Source organism: Anabrus simplex, chromosome 1 (assembly GCF_040414725.1).
Source record: "Anabrus simplex isolate iqAnaSimp1 chromosome 1, ASM4041472v1, whole genome shotgun sequence".
Classification (NCBI taxonomy): domain Eukaryota; kingdom Metazoa; phylum Arthropoda; class Insecta; order Orthoptera; family Tettigoniidae; genus Anabrus; species Anabrus simplex.
In genome coordinates this window covers 59,574,975-59,592,111 of record NC_090265.1, presented here as the reverse complement: position 1 = coordinate 59,592,111, position 17,137 = coordinate 59,574,975, and positions in this window count along the sequence as shown.

Sequence of the window (17,137 nt, the reverse complement as noted above, 5' to 3'; positions counted from 1 at the left end):
CTTTTAACCCCGTTTACAAACATACCATTGCCTGCTGTCCATCTCACAACATTTTCGAGGTCACGTTGCAGTTGCTCACAATCTTGTAACTTATTTATCACTCTATAGAGAATAACATCATCCGCAAAAAGCCTTACCTCCGATTCCACTCCTTTACTCATATCATTTATATATATAAGAAAACATAAAGGTCCGATAATACTGCCTTGAGGAATTCCCCTCTTAATTATTGCCGGGTCAGATAAAGCTTCACCTACTCCAATTCTCTGAGATCTATTTTCTAGAAATATAGCAACCCATTCAGCCACTCTTTTGTCTAGTCCAGTTGCACTCATTTTTGCCAGTAGCCTCCCATGATCCACCCTATCAAATGCTTTAGACAGGTCAATCGCGATACAGTCCATTTGACCTCCAGAATCCAAGATATCTGCTATATCTTGCTGGAATCCTACAAGTTGAGCTTCAGTGGAATAACCTTTCCTAAAACCGAATTGCCTTCTATCGAACCAGTTATTAATTTCACAAACATGTCTAATATAATCAGAAAGAATGCCTTCCCAAAGCTTACATACAATGCATGTCAAACTTACTGGCCTGTAATTTTCAGCTTTATGTCTATCACCCTTTCCTTTATACACAGGGGCTACTATAGCAACTCTCCATTCATCTGGTATAGCTCCTCCGACCAAACAATAATCAAATAAGTACTTCAGATATGGTACTATATCCCAACCCATTGTCTTTAGTATACCCCCAGAAATCTGATCAATTCCAGCCGCTTTTCTAGTTTTCAACTTTTGTATCTTATTGTAAATGTCATTGTTATCATATGTAAATGTTATTACTTCTTTGGCCTTAGTCTCCTCCGCTATCTGGACATTATCCTTGTAACCAACAATCTTTACATACTGCTGACTGAATACTTCTGCCTTTTGAAGATCCTCACATACACACTCCCCTTGTTCATTAATTATTCCTGGAATGTCCTTCTTGGAACCTGTTTCTGCCTTAAAATACCTATACATACCCTTCCATTTTTCACTAAAATTCGTATGACTGCCAATTATGCTTGCCATCATGTTATCCTTAGCTGCCTTCTTTGCTAGATTCAATTTTCTAGTGAGTTCCTTCAATTTCTTCTTACTTCCACAGCCATTTCTAACTCTATTTCTTTCCAGTCTGCACTTCCTTCTTAGTCTCTTTATTTCTCTATTATAATAAGGTGGGTCTTTACCATTCCTTACCACCCTTAATGGTACAAACCTGTTTTCGCATTTCTCAACAATTTCTTTAAACCCATCCCAGAGTCTGTTTACATATTTATTCACCGTTTTCCACCGATCATAGTTACTTTTTTAGAAACTGCCTCATTGCCTGCTTTATCAGCCATATGGTACTGCCTAACAGTCCTACTTTTAAGACCTTCCTTTCTATCACATTTATTTTTAACTACCACAAAAACAGCTTCATGATCACTAATGCCATCTATTACTTCAGTTTCCCTATAGAGTTCATCTGGTTTTATCAGCACGACATCCAGGATATTTTTCCCTCTGGTTGGTTCCATCACTTTCTGAATCAGCTGCCCTTCCCATATTAACTTATTTGCCATTTGTTGGTCATGCTTCCTGTCGTTCGCATTTCCTTCCCAATTGACATCTGGCAAATTCAGATCTCCCGCCACAATCACATTTCTTTCCATGTCGTTTCCCACATAGCTGACTATCCTATCAAATAATTCCGAATCCGCGTCAGTGCTACCCTTTCCCGATCTGTACACTCCAAATATATGAAGTTTCCTATTATCTTTAGAAATGAGAATGAGCCTTACACCTAGAATTTCATGTGTCTCATCTTTAACTTTTTCGTAGCTTACAAATTCTTCTTTCACCAGAATGAACACTCCCCCTCCCACCCTTCCTATCCTATCTCTACGATACACACTCCAGTGCCGTGAGAAAATTTCTGCATCCATTATATCATTTCTCAGCCATGATTCAACTCCTATTACAATCCTTTATTTCAACAGTACGTTCCGCAGAAAGTAATTTATATCAAACACGTGGTCGACACAGCACCGTCCGTTAAAAAAAAGATAACTAGCACAGTGGTCGCCTCTCCCCCTTTGCGTCTAACCAATAAATAATTAAAATCTGAGCCTAACCGTCATCTCAAAGACAATCTCTGCTCCTCTTTCTATATGACCAAATCCATGTTACTCTCCTATGTAACCTACCCATCCCAATTCTCTTAACAAGATGAAAAACCTACAAACTGTTTTCCGGTGAATGACTGGGTCAGGGATGGGATGAATGAAGCCTCCAACTTGCGGCGAGGATAGGAATTGTGCCGGCTGCCGAGGCCTATCGCACTCCTCTGGGACAATGATTAATGGCTGACAGATAATAATAATAATTTCGTGTGGCTATTTCTAGCCGGGTGCAGCCCTTGTAAGGGTGGGCGGCATCTGCCATGTGTAGGTAACTGCGTGTTATTGTGGTGGAGGATAGTGTTATGTGTGGTGTGTGAGCTGCAGGAATGTTGGGGACAGCACAGACACCCAGCCCCCGAGCCATTGGAATTAACCAATGAAGGTTAAAATCCCCGACCCGGCCGGGAATCGAACCCGGGACCCTCTGAACCGAAGGCCAGTACGCTGACCATTCAGCCAACGAGTCGGGCGGCTGACATATGAAATGAAATGATAGTGGAGAGTGTTGCTGGAATGAAATATGACAGGGAAAACCGGAGTACCCGGAGAAAAATCTGACCGACCTCTGCTTTATTCAGTACAAATCTCACATTGAGTGACCGAAATTTGAACCACGGTATCCAGCGGTGAGAGGCCGGCACGCAGCCCGAGCCACGGAGGCTCTTCTCTTAACAAGATCCTAAGTCAAAGTCGGTTTATTACGTAAATTAGGGCGTTAGTGACCTAAAAGTATGGGAAAATATGCAATGAAATATTCTCTAAAATGTAGTTAAATATGACCCTAACAATTATATCTTCTTCTGCTCCTTCTTTTGCTACCGCTTTTCCCCGCACCTGTGAAGTCGCGAACTGTGTCGAACAGGTGGAGTTGGCCCTGTTTCACGTCCGGATGCCCTTCCTGACGCCAACCCTACATGGAGGGATGTAATCACTATTGAGTGCTTCTGTGGTAGTTGGTAGTGTGGTATGTTGTCTGGATATGTTGAGGAGAGTGTTGGGACGGACACATACACCCAGTCTCCGAGCCAGAAGAATTAATCGAATCGGGAATCGAACCCGGGACCCTCTGAACTGAAGGCCAGTACGCTAACCATTCAGCCAACGAATCGGACGATCTTAACAGTGATATATTAACCTAATAAGTTTATATTGGTCCGCCTCTGTGGTATAGTGGTTAGCGTGATTAGCTGCCACCCCCGGAGGCCCGGGTTCGATTCCCGGCTCTGCCACGAAATTTGAAAAGTGGTATGAGGGCTGGAACGGGGTCCACTCAGCCTCGGGAGGTCAACTGAGTAGAGGTGGGTTCGATTCCCATCTCAGTCATCCTGGAAGTGGTTTTCCGTGGTTTCCCACTTCTCCTCCAGGCGAATGCCGGGATGGTACCTAACATAAGGCCACGGCCGCTTCCTTCCCTCTTCCTTGCCTATCCCTTCCAATCTTCCCATCCCTCCACAAGGCCCCTGTTCAGCATAGCACGTGAGGCCGCCTGGGCGAGGTACTGGTCATTCTCCCCAGTTGTATCCCCGACCAAGTGTCTGAAGCTCCGGGACACTGCCCTTGAGGCGGTAGAGGTGGGATCCCTCGTTGTGTCCGAGGGAAAAGCCGACCCTGGAGGGTAAACAGATGATGATGATGAAGTTTATATCGACATTTTTCTAAAAGTTTAATGACTAGTGCGGATCATCAAAATCAGTGTCAATCAACTTTTATCATTGATCTGCATTTAAGACTGTTACTCGGGTGACAGATTTCCATCAATTGTTTACTTAGTGCTTGAATAAATTCAAACAGGTTGAAAATTTATCGAACATTTCCCTCGATAAATTATTCCATTCCCTAATTCCTCTTCCGATAAATGAATATTTACCCTAATTTTACCTTCATAATATAAGCTTTCCTATCTTTTAAAATCTCCACTGAAGCTTATTCGTCTAGGATGCCCAATGTGGATATCCCACACGTCACGACAACCCCTGGTAGGTTCACATGGTGTTCAGCCGTCACGTGTGGATTTTCAGCCACCCAGTAGGTGCAATTATGTCGATTGAGGGAACCAGTTAACTTAAAGGTAACCTCATCGCTCCAGATAATTTTGTTTGGAAATGCTGCATCTTCTGTCCCGGAATCATACACAAAATTCAACTCTGCTGACAGGATTGTCTTCATTTAGAGTATGGGTGGATGTTGGAACGTAACTTTTCCAATGGACACACTTCATGCTATAAAAAGAAACACACATGCAATGAGCGAGTCAATATTTCGGGACATTCTATATATTAAAGTACTTTTTTTTTTCTGTTTTTGTAGCATGCATCAGGACACTGTATTTGCCCTTCTACCCTTTTGGTTTCTCGAGAGCTCAGCATCAAGCTCATCTCCTGGGCGTTGTACGAACTCGTCGTAAGAAAATGTTTCCGCAGCTGGTAGCAGCTCATCTGTTGCCACACGTTTTTTTTCTCCAGCGCGGCTGATGACAATTACCCTGACAATCCCGTGGAATGTTCATAAGAAATATGCACTATAAATAAAACTAGTTTACATAACAGGCATGCCTTTCCTGTACGATAACACTTGGGAAGTAGGCGTCGACCTGTGGCATTCACAAAACTGGCATTGCTCACGGTCACAGTATCTGGTGAATCAGACGTTGGTTTTGTTGTTGTTGTTGTTGTTGTCGTTAAGTTGTTGAGTTGACAATTCAAATTGCAAGAGATCGACTACGGGATGACATGTATAGGGAAAGAATTTTTCTTTCTTTTTACAAGTTGATTTTACGTCGCACCGACACAGATAGGTTTTATGGCGACGATGGGACAGGAAAGGGCTAGGAGTGGGAAGGAAGTGACCGTGGCCTTAATTAAGATACATTAGCCTGGTATGAAAATGGAAAACCACGGAAAAAATCTTCAGGCCTGCCGACAGTGGTGTTCGAACCCACTATCTACCGAATAGTGGGTACTCGCCGCACTTAGGCGACTGCAGCTACCGAGCTCGGTTAGGGATTTTAGGACTAATATATTAAAATGTGAACGTATACTGACAACTTTTTTACTCTCCTCTCCACCCCCCTCCCCCCACCTCTATCAAACCTTCGAACCCAATTAATATACAGGCTTCTGAAACATTTTGCATGTAATACCTAGATTTCCTAAAAGCTGAATATTTAAAAAATGATAATGAAGTAACAATAATCCCATGGTGCTAGGCAACATATGAACCTTCGTCTACCAACAGAGGTGACGCGTGTTCAGAGCAACGAATCATCTCAGCCGTTATTCTTGGCTCTCTAGACCGGGTCGCTATCTCACCTTCAGATAACTTAGCTCTTCAGTTATTCTCAAGACCGAGCTCGATAGCTGCAGTCGCTTAAGTGCAGCCAGTATCCAGTATTCGGGAGATAGTAGGTTCGAACCCCACTGTCGGCAGCCCTGGAAATGGGTTTCCGTGGTTTCCCATTTTCACACCAGGCAAATGCTGGGGCTGTACCTTAATTAAGGCCACGGCCGCTTCCTTCCCATTCCTAGCCCTTCCCTGTCCCATCGTCGCCATAAGACCTATCTGTGTCGGTGCGACGTAAAGCAACTAGCAAAAAAAAAAAAAAAATGTTATTCTCAAGAAGGCTAAGTGGATAGTGAACCAGTCCTTATATTCAGGTAAAAATCACTCACCTGACCTGTAATCGAAATCAGGACTTCTCGGTTGCCAACCCTAGACAGTGGGACCAGCATTTCAAATGTCAAGTATCCTAGACCATAATTCTCCGTATTTCCACTCAGTTTAAATCAACTTCCCAAGTTTCAAGTAAACAAGATTTGTTTCTATGACTGTGCATCAGAGGCCTCTCCCAAGGAGCAGAAACACTATACTGCGTTGTGTATTTCGTACCTAAACGATCATTGCTCGTATACTTGCTGTCATCAAGTTAAAAAAGAAAAAGACACATTTAGAGCGATTCAAGCAGTAGGCGGTCGGCAAGAGTAAATACACAAAACCAAGTTAAACACGCGAGGAGTTCTCGGCTAATGGAAGCCAAGGTTCGTCTCCCATCGGAGAAGCTCTCAGCGTTTCTATTGTACCAATCATAGGTTGGAAGTTCTTAGAATAACATTTGGGGTACGTAGAAACCTTACATTTATTAGATAGATAGATAGATAGATAGATAGATAGATAGGTAAATTATTTATTTATCTTGGCAAAGTTAAGGATAAAAGTCTTACATTTTCTTCATCTTTTCATTCTTCTTCCTTGTCTTTCTTTTCGTTATTTTTATTTTGTATTAATTTTTACTTACATATGTAGGCCTATTATAAGTATTGTTGTGTTAAGAAGGTACTAGGGGACCCGTGCGAGATATCTCGCATGTTCATAAATTATGTGGTGGAATAGCCCCCTGGTAAACTAAGGAATACACAAATCAGTACAATATTAGACAGTCTTACTTGCCACATAATGTAATCTTTGATTTTTTAACGTTAATGGTGTCCACTTGAACGGAAGCAAAAACAAATGCATTATTATACTAACGAATGTTCCGGAAGTAATTTTTGATTTTATTATCATTCTTTTCTTAACTGATGATTACAGCAAATTTTAATGACATAAAACAAGCGTCCCAGCGGCCAAAATGTGGAGTGGACAGCAATGATGGCGCGTATTTTCCTACAGCAACTGTATTTGCAAATCGCACACTTCGTACAATTTATTAAAACTCATTTTTTGAAGAAATAATCTATATTTATGAAATGAGAGTGCAATTCGCCACTGTTAACGTCTATTCTCTTTCCTTTGAATGCTCATTTGTCGCAATCGGTTACTTGTGAGCGCCGCAAAAGGGATCTATACTACTGAAATAATATATATGATTGCATTGGGCCTATTTTCTGTGTACTTTCAAAGAGACAAATAAATTAACCAGTATCATAATTAGATAACTAACTAGTTACAAATCATTAAAAAATAGCCTATTGTAAACTTAAACCACGTAGAACTACTAAACTAAAGCTAACAGAAACTATTTGAAAATACTAAAGTTGTAAAAATAAAAAAGAGAATTATGTGTGAAATAAAAGTCCTGTGAGTTTCCACCCAAGTTGAGAATGGTACAGGGGAAGGATTAAGTAGACGGCGGTGGGGGGCGGGGAGCATTTAATAAAAAAAGAGGACGAGGAAGTAGGACGGTGATTATGCCTTGCTGCCCTGCTAATTGTCTTTTCATTAGATATCTCGTGCATGCACGTTTAAATTTCTTGGACTCAGATATCTCTCTGACGTCTTGAGGCAGATTTTTCCGTTCACGAATTGCAGTAACTGTGAAGGAATTGCCACATGCTGAGGACTTTGATACAGTAGGATATAAACTATGAGGTCCACAACCTCACCATGAGCTACTATTGTTCATTTCCATCTACATCATTTGTTTTTTCATTCCTTTGTTTTCTTAGGTTAACACAGTTTTTAGTTTTAATTATTATTTTAAATTAACACCTTTTCACAGAATTTTGTCGCAGTGAGTTGTTTTTTGCTCCGCATATTGATGTAAATATTGTATATTTGTGCTAATTTTGTTTCCGTCTAGGCTCTGTTTTGTTTGTTTTTTCATTTGCTCCTTCATTATGTTTTTTTTAGCATTTTTCAACTTATATTATGTAAATTATTTCAAACTCCCCTCATTTTTCACTGAAGATGGTTCAAACGAGCCGAAACATGTTTGAATTTGTTTACTCCGTCTAATGACAGAATATTTATTGTATTGAATTACGAGGATACTCTCATTTTTCACCTTTGTAAAGTGAAAACCGTCAATACGGAATGATTCTAATATCTTGTAACAGTAGGATATGTTAATAATATTTTTGATCTGTGCTCTTGTGGGTTTTTTCGTGGTGTAGAGAGAGATTAGTTTCCTTTTAATAACAGCTATGCATATCTGTGTGGATATTGGATATTTTAATCATAATCTTGAGGTGAGAAACATGAGACGAGAGACTGGCTAGTATAAAAATATTGGCACAATTACTGGATGATGCTTGTAATCTAGTGCTGTCTCCACCAGGGTTACCAGAAGCAAAGAAAAAGTTCTTAATCTTTGTCAAAAAGGTATTAGATTCGGAAAAATACTAAATGTTAATTCATTCTGAATATTAGTGTTATTGATATTGTCCGTCTCCTTGGCTGAATGTTCAGCGTTGAGGCCTTCGGTTCAGAGGGTTCTGGCTTAGATTCCCGGCAGGGTCGAGGATATTAAGCGCATCCTATGAATTCTTCCGGCTCGGGGACTGGGATTTGTGTTTATCTCAACACTTTCCTTTTCATATTCTGACAACACACCACACTACCGACCATCACAGGGACACACAATTCCGATTACAGCCGTTCATATAGGGTTTGAGTCAGGACGGGCATCCGGCCGTACGACATGACCAAGTCCACATGTCCGACACAATTCGTACCTGCAACCTCACAAGTTGTGGGGAAATGCGGCAGAAAGTTAAGAGGAAGACGTGTTATTAATATTCTAATTAATGAATTAACTTACTACAAATAGACCAAAAGAAAACTTTCGCCGGGCTGTGTGGCTCAGACGGTTGAGGCGCTGGCCTTCTGACCCCACTTTGACAGGTTCGATCCTGGCTCAGTCCGATGGTATTTGAAGATGCTCAAATGCGTCAGTCTTGTGTGTGTCGGTAGATTTATTGACACGTAAAAGAACTCCTGCGGGACTACATTCCGGCACCTCGACGTTTCCGAAAACCGTAAAAGTAGTTAATGGGACATAAAGCAAATAATATTATTATTTAGAAAATTTAAAAAGTTGTTAACATTATTACTAATTAGAAAAGCAGTCATTAAACAGAGATTATGAGTAAAGTACTGCAGGAAGTTGTTTACGTACCGGAAAAATAAATGTGAAAATAACAAATAATTTTCCACTGGTACTTGGGGGTCACAATGATTTGAAATTCAGCCCAAAATGTAAGTCTTCTAAGTGGTTTGATTGACGAAATGAACTTATTCCAGAGTTTTAGTGTGTAAGAAAATAAATGCAGGTACTGCTCTCTTCGGAGCACGTGAAGGTCATAATAGTTCAGTTTGGTCTGCTGTTTAGTGTCCGGCCCCATGGCTAAATGGTTAGCGTGCTGGACTTTGATCACAGGGGTCCCGGGTTCGATTCCCGGCAGGGTCGGGAATTTTAACCACCATTGGTTAATTTATCTGGCACGGCGGCTGGGTGTGTGTCGTCTTCATCACCAGTTCATCCTCATCACGGAGCGCAGGTCGCCTACGGAAGTCAAATCAAAATAACTGCTCCTGGCGAGCCGAACTTGTCCTCGGACACTCCCGGCACTAAAAGCCATACGCCATTTCATTTCATGTGGATATGATCCACTTTTCATGGAGTCTTAGAGTTTGAGAATAATTTTTACGCAACAGTCACGGAAAGTGATGTTTTACCTTACAAATGAAGTAAACTTATCACTTTAGTTGCTGATGTGTACAGTAATTTATTCCGTTCTGTGTGGCGAGTTTACTTATTTTAAATTTTAAATATTTTATTATACCTAATGCTGATACGTCGCCACCAACAAACCGTGCGTGATCGAGGCGACCGTGACCAACGCAATCGATTGACACTATCATGAACAAATGAAAATCAAAACTCGGGAGAAAATTTGAACCAGTCACAGAAGTTGTTGGTAAGCAAACAGGAGTTCAGTCAATCCGAGACGCTTTTTAAATATAAAAAATATTAAATTTCCCTTTGGGAAATTCCAATGATCATAAACATGTCTTTCAATAAATTGCGTGATGCGACATTACCTAGCAACCGTGCAGGCTGTGATGTAAAGTGTTGATGGATGGCCATGGCATACAGATCCATGGCCTGTGCAGCTTTCTTTACAGAGATTCATAGCATGCGCATCTCTCAAGGTACTGCTGCTAGGTTACATTTCCATCACACATTTTGTTAATAATAATAATAATAATAATAATAATAATAATAATAATAATAATAATAATAATAATAATAATAATGTTATTTGTTTTATGTCCCACTAACTACTCTTTTACGGTTTTCGGACACGCCGAAGTGCCGAAATTTAGTCCCGCAGAAGTTCTTTTACGTGTCAGTAAATCTACCGACACGAGGCTGGCATATTTGAGCACCTTCAAATACCACCGGACTGAGCCAGGATCGAACCTGCCAAGTTGGGGTCAGAAGGCCAGCGCCTTAACCGTCTGAGCCACTCAGCCCGGCACACATTTTGTTACTTGACACTATTTCGTTACTCATATTTTCGGATGACCCCTGGCTGTAAGAGAGAAGTTTATACCGGGCGAGTTGGCCGTGCGCGTAGAGGCGCGCGGCTGTGAGCTTGCATCCGGGAGATAGTATGTTCGAATCCCACTATCGGCAGCCCTGAGGATGGTTTTCCGTGGTTTCTCATTTTCACACCAGGCAAATGCTGGGGCTGTACCTTAATTAAGGCCACGGCCGCTTCCTTCCAACTCCTAGGCTTTTCCTATCCCATCGTCGCCATAAGACCTATCTGTGTCGGTGTGACGTAAAGCCCCTAGCGAAAAAAAAGAGATGTTTATGTCAGAAATGTACTCGAAGTAGGTGTTGTAGCGTAAAATGCCATTTTCCGTACACTTTTGAGTGTGGATCAAGTCAAATTCGTCATAGTCTGGGATAACATAAATTTATAAGAGTACAGTATTCACACATATACATTATAGGACTATAAGTGAAGCCTCCGTGGCTCAGGTGGCAGCGCGTCGGGCTCTCACCGCTGGGTTCCGTGGTTCAAATCCCGGTCACTCCATGTGAGATTCGTGCTGGACAAAGTAGAGGCGGGACAGGTTTTTTCTCCTGGTACTCCGGTTTATTCTGTCATCTTTCATTCCAGCAACACTCTCCAATAACATTTCGTTTCATCTATCAGTCCTTAATCATTGCCCCAGGGGAGTACGACAGGCTTCGGTAGCCGACACAATTCCTATCCTCGCCGCTAGATGGGGCTTCATTCATTCCATTCCTGACCTGGTCAAATGACTGGAAACAGGCTGTGGGTATATGTTTCTCTATAATTTTCCAAATGTATCAGAGAAGGTACTAAATTTTCAAAAATATATCGACGTACTAGAGAATTTAAAAATATTAATAGAACTAGTGCCAAAGTACTAACTGTCCCAACCCTGGTCTCCTCACAAAAAGCTGCCGACCATCTTGGAGTAAGTTTTTCCTATTTTGTGTTTCCCGTATGAGGTTTGCAGTATCGTGGATTCGAACCCCTGACAGAGGATAATACTCTCCGCCCACGTTTCCTTCCTGTTTTGCCTTCTATAATTAGTTGTACCCGGCTGTATTTATCATTTCGGGAGTTGCGACTGAAATAGGCTTCTTCCCTGTGTTTTGCGAGCGTTGAGACTTCACATGACATGACTTTGGTGGAGGAGAGAGAGGGGTTGTCAAGCTCGAAGTGGAAAATGGGATGGGATGCAGCTTAGCAGTTCATTTCGAGATGAGTTTCTCAGAAATATTGTATTCTAGGACGTAAAACATAATTTTCGGCGTCCTGTTGGGCATTTTCCGAGTTTTATTTTTCACGTCGTGAGGACCAAGAAATCAGCCGCATGGTTTCCCATCACATAGCTATCAGCTTGCAGGGAGATACTGGGTTTGAACCCCACTGTCGGCAGCTCTGAATATGGTTTTACATGTTTTCCCATTTTCACACCAGCCAATTATTGGGGCAGTACCTTAATTAAGGTAGTTAAGTAGTTACCTACATCACTGGTATCACAAACCAACATTTTACTTTAAACTATTTAAACACAATCACAATATACATAAATCTCCCTTTAACACTAAAATATTTAATGGTAATCAATGAAGCAGAAGTAAAATAAACTCACGGCCCCTTCCTTCCTTCTTTCCTTCAGCACTTTCCGGTTCCATTTTCGCCATAAGACTTATCTGTGTCGGGGCGACGGAAAGCAAATAATTGTTTTGTACGTTGTGAGGATTAACACGAGATTTTTACCGAGCGAGTTGACTGCGCGGTTAGGGTCACGTAGTTGTGAGCTTGCATTCGGGAGACGGTAGTTTCGAATTCAACCGTTGGCACCCCTGAAGATGGTTTTCCGTGGTTTCCAATTTTCACACCAGGCAATAGTCCTTTCCCCTCCTTCTATCGCCGAAAACCTTGAATGCGTTAGTGGGACATTAAACCACTAGGAAAAAAGAAAAGGATAACGTTTTCTGCGATTTTCCTTCGACAAATTTTGCACATGTGCCAAGTGTTCATATGTGTTGTTTTACGTCACACCGACACAGATAAGTCTTATAGCGACGGTGAGGTACGAAAGGGCTTGGAATTAGAAGAAAGCGAACGTAGCCTTGATTATGGTACATCCCCAGCATTTGCCTGGTATGAAAATGGGAAACCACGAACACACTGTCCCCCGAATACAATTGACTGCCAAGTGACTCAAACCGCGCAGCCGTTCGCTCGGTGCATCATTTGATTGTGATCGGTGGAGCAGAATAGATCTTTATGTAGAACAAACACACAAATAAACTGAAGTCAGAAGCCATTGGAAATGCAATTTTATTGGGAATAACATCCGCCTCCTTAGTTGAATGGTCAGCGTTGTGGTCTTCGTTTAATAGGACTCCAAGTTCGATTCCTGGCCGGTTCGGGGATTTAGATATTAAATTGTTAATTCCTTTGGTATGGGGACTGGGGATTTGTGCTGTCCTCAACATCTTTGCAACTCACACACAACACTATCCTCCGCCACAATAACACACCGTTTCGTTCTCACACTTCTCGTGGAGTCTGCCTTACAAGGAGTGCACCAGGTTGGCAATAAACACTCGGAATTGGAAAAAGAGCCCAAGAAATATTAAACTCTGGCACTAGACTTTCCTTGTTATTGTAGTGTATTGACGTGCTCATTAGAGCGAATACCTAACTGTAGGTGAATGAAATGGCGTATGGCTTTTAGTGCCGGGAGTGTCCGAGGACGTCGTGATGAGGATGGAATGATCATGATGACGACACATACACCCAGCCCCCTTGCCAGCGAAATTAACCAATTATGGTTAAAATTCCCGACTCTGCCAGGAATCGGATGCGGGACCCCTGTGACCAAAGGCCAGCACGCTAACCATTTAGCCATGGAGCCGGACTAGCTGTAGGTGAGGATCAGGCTGAGAATTCGTAGCGTGTGCTTTGGTCGGCTGGTTAGTGATTCATTCGAATAGAGCGCCCTGCGGTTTGCGAATGAAGCACGTTTGAATGCATTCCATTTTCTCGACAAGCACTTGTCTGATTTTGAAAATAATTACACTCCTCAGTTGCAAAGTCCATTACTCTAATGCTTCGTGTAGAAAACGGTGCAGAAAGCAATCTCCGTATAGGCCGTTGAGGCCTTTGTAGGGGTGGAAGGTAAACTTGATGGGGTAGAATGGTATTGTGTACCCTCAGCCGCCTTTGCTCCCAAGAATTAACCTGGTACTCATTTTTGATGTCGGCTGAGTGAACCTCACGACTATATGCACGTCCGGAAGTGAAAATCTCGTTTCTTAAATTTTTCGATTTTCTGACGGGGAATCGAACACACGTCCTTCCGGATGAACCGAGCACGTCCTTATCGTCTCGGTCGGGCAGCCCCTAGAAAACAGTGTAGTTCAATTTATATAAACAAGGTAAGTGGCGTTACCTCTACAAATACCGACACTGTGAAAAAGTGTTGCAAGTTAATTATGATCCCCTTGGTAACATTACCGAAAGGGAAAATAGTTTTTCGATATCTTTAACGTTTATGTGACCATTTGAGCTGACTCACACCGTAGGCCATATGAAACACGCTAGCCGTTCTTAAGAGTCAGATGGGTACTTTGAACATTGGGCCATTGATCTTCATAAGACCGAGTTTACTTTTTGATAACCAATATGATTTACTCGCATTGGCAATAAAGAAGGCTATGTGTATCGAAGCAATGAATCACACTCGAGTGCTAAGTGGCTGCTCATGGTAGTGCATTGGAGTTTCTGTCACTTGTCCATTAAGTGAAGACCCATTGAGATATGCATGTAATGTAGTTTGTTGTTCAACTTACGTACAAAATATTGTAGATGGAAGCACTTAGCTGTCTTTCTTACTGCTGTAGAAATGTTATGGCGTGGTCTAATCTCTTAATGTAATGTTTAATGGCAATTAAAATTCCTGTTTGACCCTTTATTACAGCACCATGTTCAATTAATCCCCCTCATAACGACGAAGAAAGGTCGTTATTATCAAGTATTGCCCACTGTGACCGCACAAATGGTTTTTAAAAATAGATGTTGGGCATCAGGAAGATAAATTTTCTCCTCCTCATCATCATCATCATTCGTCATCAACATTCCCCAACTCCAGTTTCCTGGGTGTGATGTACAAGCGTTCACGACTTCTTCCTATCTTCATACATGGTTTGTTCTTGGGGCCGATGACCTTCGATGTTAGGCCCCTTAAAACAACAAGCAAGCGTTTGTTCTTGGATATTTTCCCACGCGAATTCTTTTTCCACCAGCTCTGAATTCACTGAGTTTGAAGTGTTACTTTGAGGTTCTCCGATTGTCCATTCTCATTATATGTCCATACCAATTTATTATTATTGTTATTATTATTATTATTATCATTAAGAAATAAATCGCAACTGGGAAATATCCCGGTGGCAATTATCACTCACAGAGGTGTGATAATAAAGTAACGTTAAAACACAACAACAACAACAACAACAACAACTCAACAACAACAACAAAAACAACAACAAGAGTACAACAAGCAATTCCATGGAAAGAAAATTTTACAAGAAATACTGCTATCGAAACCGACTTTCAACATATTAGGTCGTGTTACGTACATTTAGTACGTGTTGAAGTGATGTACAGAACAAAAATGGCCAACCAGACACCAGTGGGATACGAACCCACAACCTCCCGATTTCGCGTCGGATCTCACTGGTGTCTGGTTGGCCATTTTTGTTCTGTACTTAACATCTCTTCAACACGTACTAAATGTACGTAAGACGACCTAATATGTTGAAAGTCGGTTTCGATTACAATGCGGTCGTGAAAATACTACTAGTTTAACTTTCTAAATCCAGCATAATTATATACAAATTCACACACGGTTTAAGTTATTTCCAGTGCTTAACACTACGGCTTGCATTACTATAGGTTGAGCTTACTACTAAGCCGCCTCTGTGGTGTAGTGGTTAGCGTGATTAGCTGCCACCCCCGGAGGTCCGGGTTCGATTCCCGGCTCTGCCACGAAATTTGAAAAGTGGTACGAGGGCTGGAACGGGGTCCACTCAGCCTCGGGAGGTCAACTGAGTAGAGGTGGGTTCGATTCCCACCTCAGCCATCCTGGAAGTGGTTTTCCGTGGTTTCCCACTTCTCCTCCAGGCGAATGCCGGGATGGTACCTAACTTAAGGCCACGGCCGCTTCCTTCTCTCTTCCTTGCCTATCCCTTCCAATCTTCCCATCCCTCCACAAGGCCCCTGTTCAGCATAGCAGGTGAGGCCGCCTGGGCGAGGTACTGGTCATACTCCCCAGTTGTATCCCCCGACCAAGAGTCTGAAGCTCCAGGACACTGCCCTTGAGGCGGTAGAGGTGGGATCCCTCTCTAAGTCCGAGGGAAAAACCGAACCTGGAGGGTAAACAGATGATGATGATGATGAGCTTACTACTAGCTTAACATTACAACACCGTTTTATACAAATTCAAAATTTTTCACTATGCCTAACAACATCAACAACGACGACGACGACAACGACGACAACAGTACAACAAACAATTCCATGGAAAGAAAATATTACATGAAATACTACTAGTTTAATATTCTAAATCCAGCATCATCATATAGAAATTCACAAATACCTTAAGTATTTCAAAATTTTACACTATTACTTGCCGGGCTGAGTGGCTCAGACGGTTGAGGCGGTGGCCTTCCGACCCCAACTTAGCAGGTTCGATCCTGGCTCAGACCGGTGGTATTTGAAGGTGCTCAAATACGTCAGCTTCGTGTCGGTAGATTTACTGGCACGTAAAAGAATTCCGGCGGGACTAAATTCCAGCACCTCGGCGTCTCCGAAGACCGTAAAAGTAGTTAGTGGGACGTAAAGCAAATAACATTATTATTATTATTATTATTATTATTATTATTATTATTATTATTATTATTATTATACTATGACTTAAGTAGATTGAGCGGTACAATTACTATTATCTTAGCATTGTAAAATGCAGCACGTTCATTTACAAACTCAAACTCACACATACCTTAAATAATGCAGGTGCCTTAACACTACAATTTATTTACAGTGGATTGAGAGTTACATTAAAATATGACACCATCACGTAGAAACTTACACACAATTTACAGAATGCTGGAGTCTATTCTTGAAGCATATTACATTTTTTGGAAAAGGCTCTAAGATACCTGCGGGTAATGCATTCCAATCATCAATTGCCCAATTCTGCACTTCTTTATAACCCTGACGATAGGAACCTTGATGCCGGCTTTCTTTCAATTCTCTTCATTCCCGACTTTGTCCCTTCTGATCTTTTGATTTATAGTTCTAATAAATTTAATTTCTAATGTTATTGGCTTTACGTCCCACCAACTGCTTTTACGGTTTTCGGAGACGCCGAGGTGCCGGAATGTTGTCCCGAGGGAGTTATTTTAAGTGCCAGCTTATCTACCGACACGAGGCACCTTCAAATACCACTGGACTGAGCCACGATCGAACCTGTCAAGTTGGGGTCAGAAGGCCAGCGCCTCAACAGTCTGAGCCACTCAGCCCGGATAAATGTTTCGAAATCATAGATGAGAGTTGGTATAATAAACAGATGTGATATAAAAACATT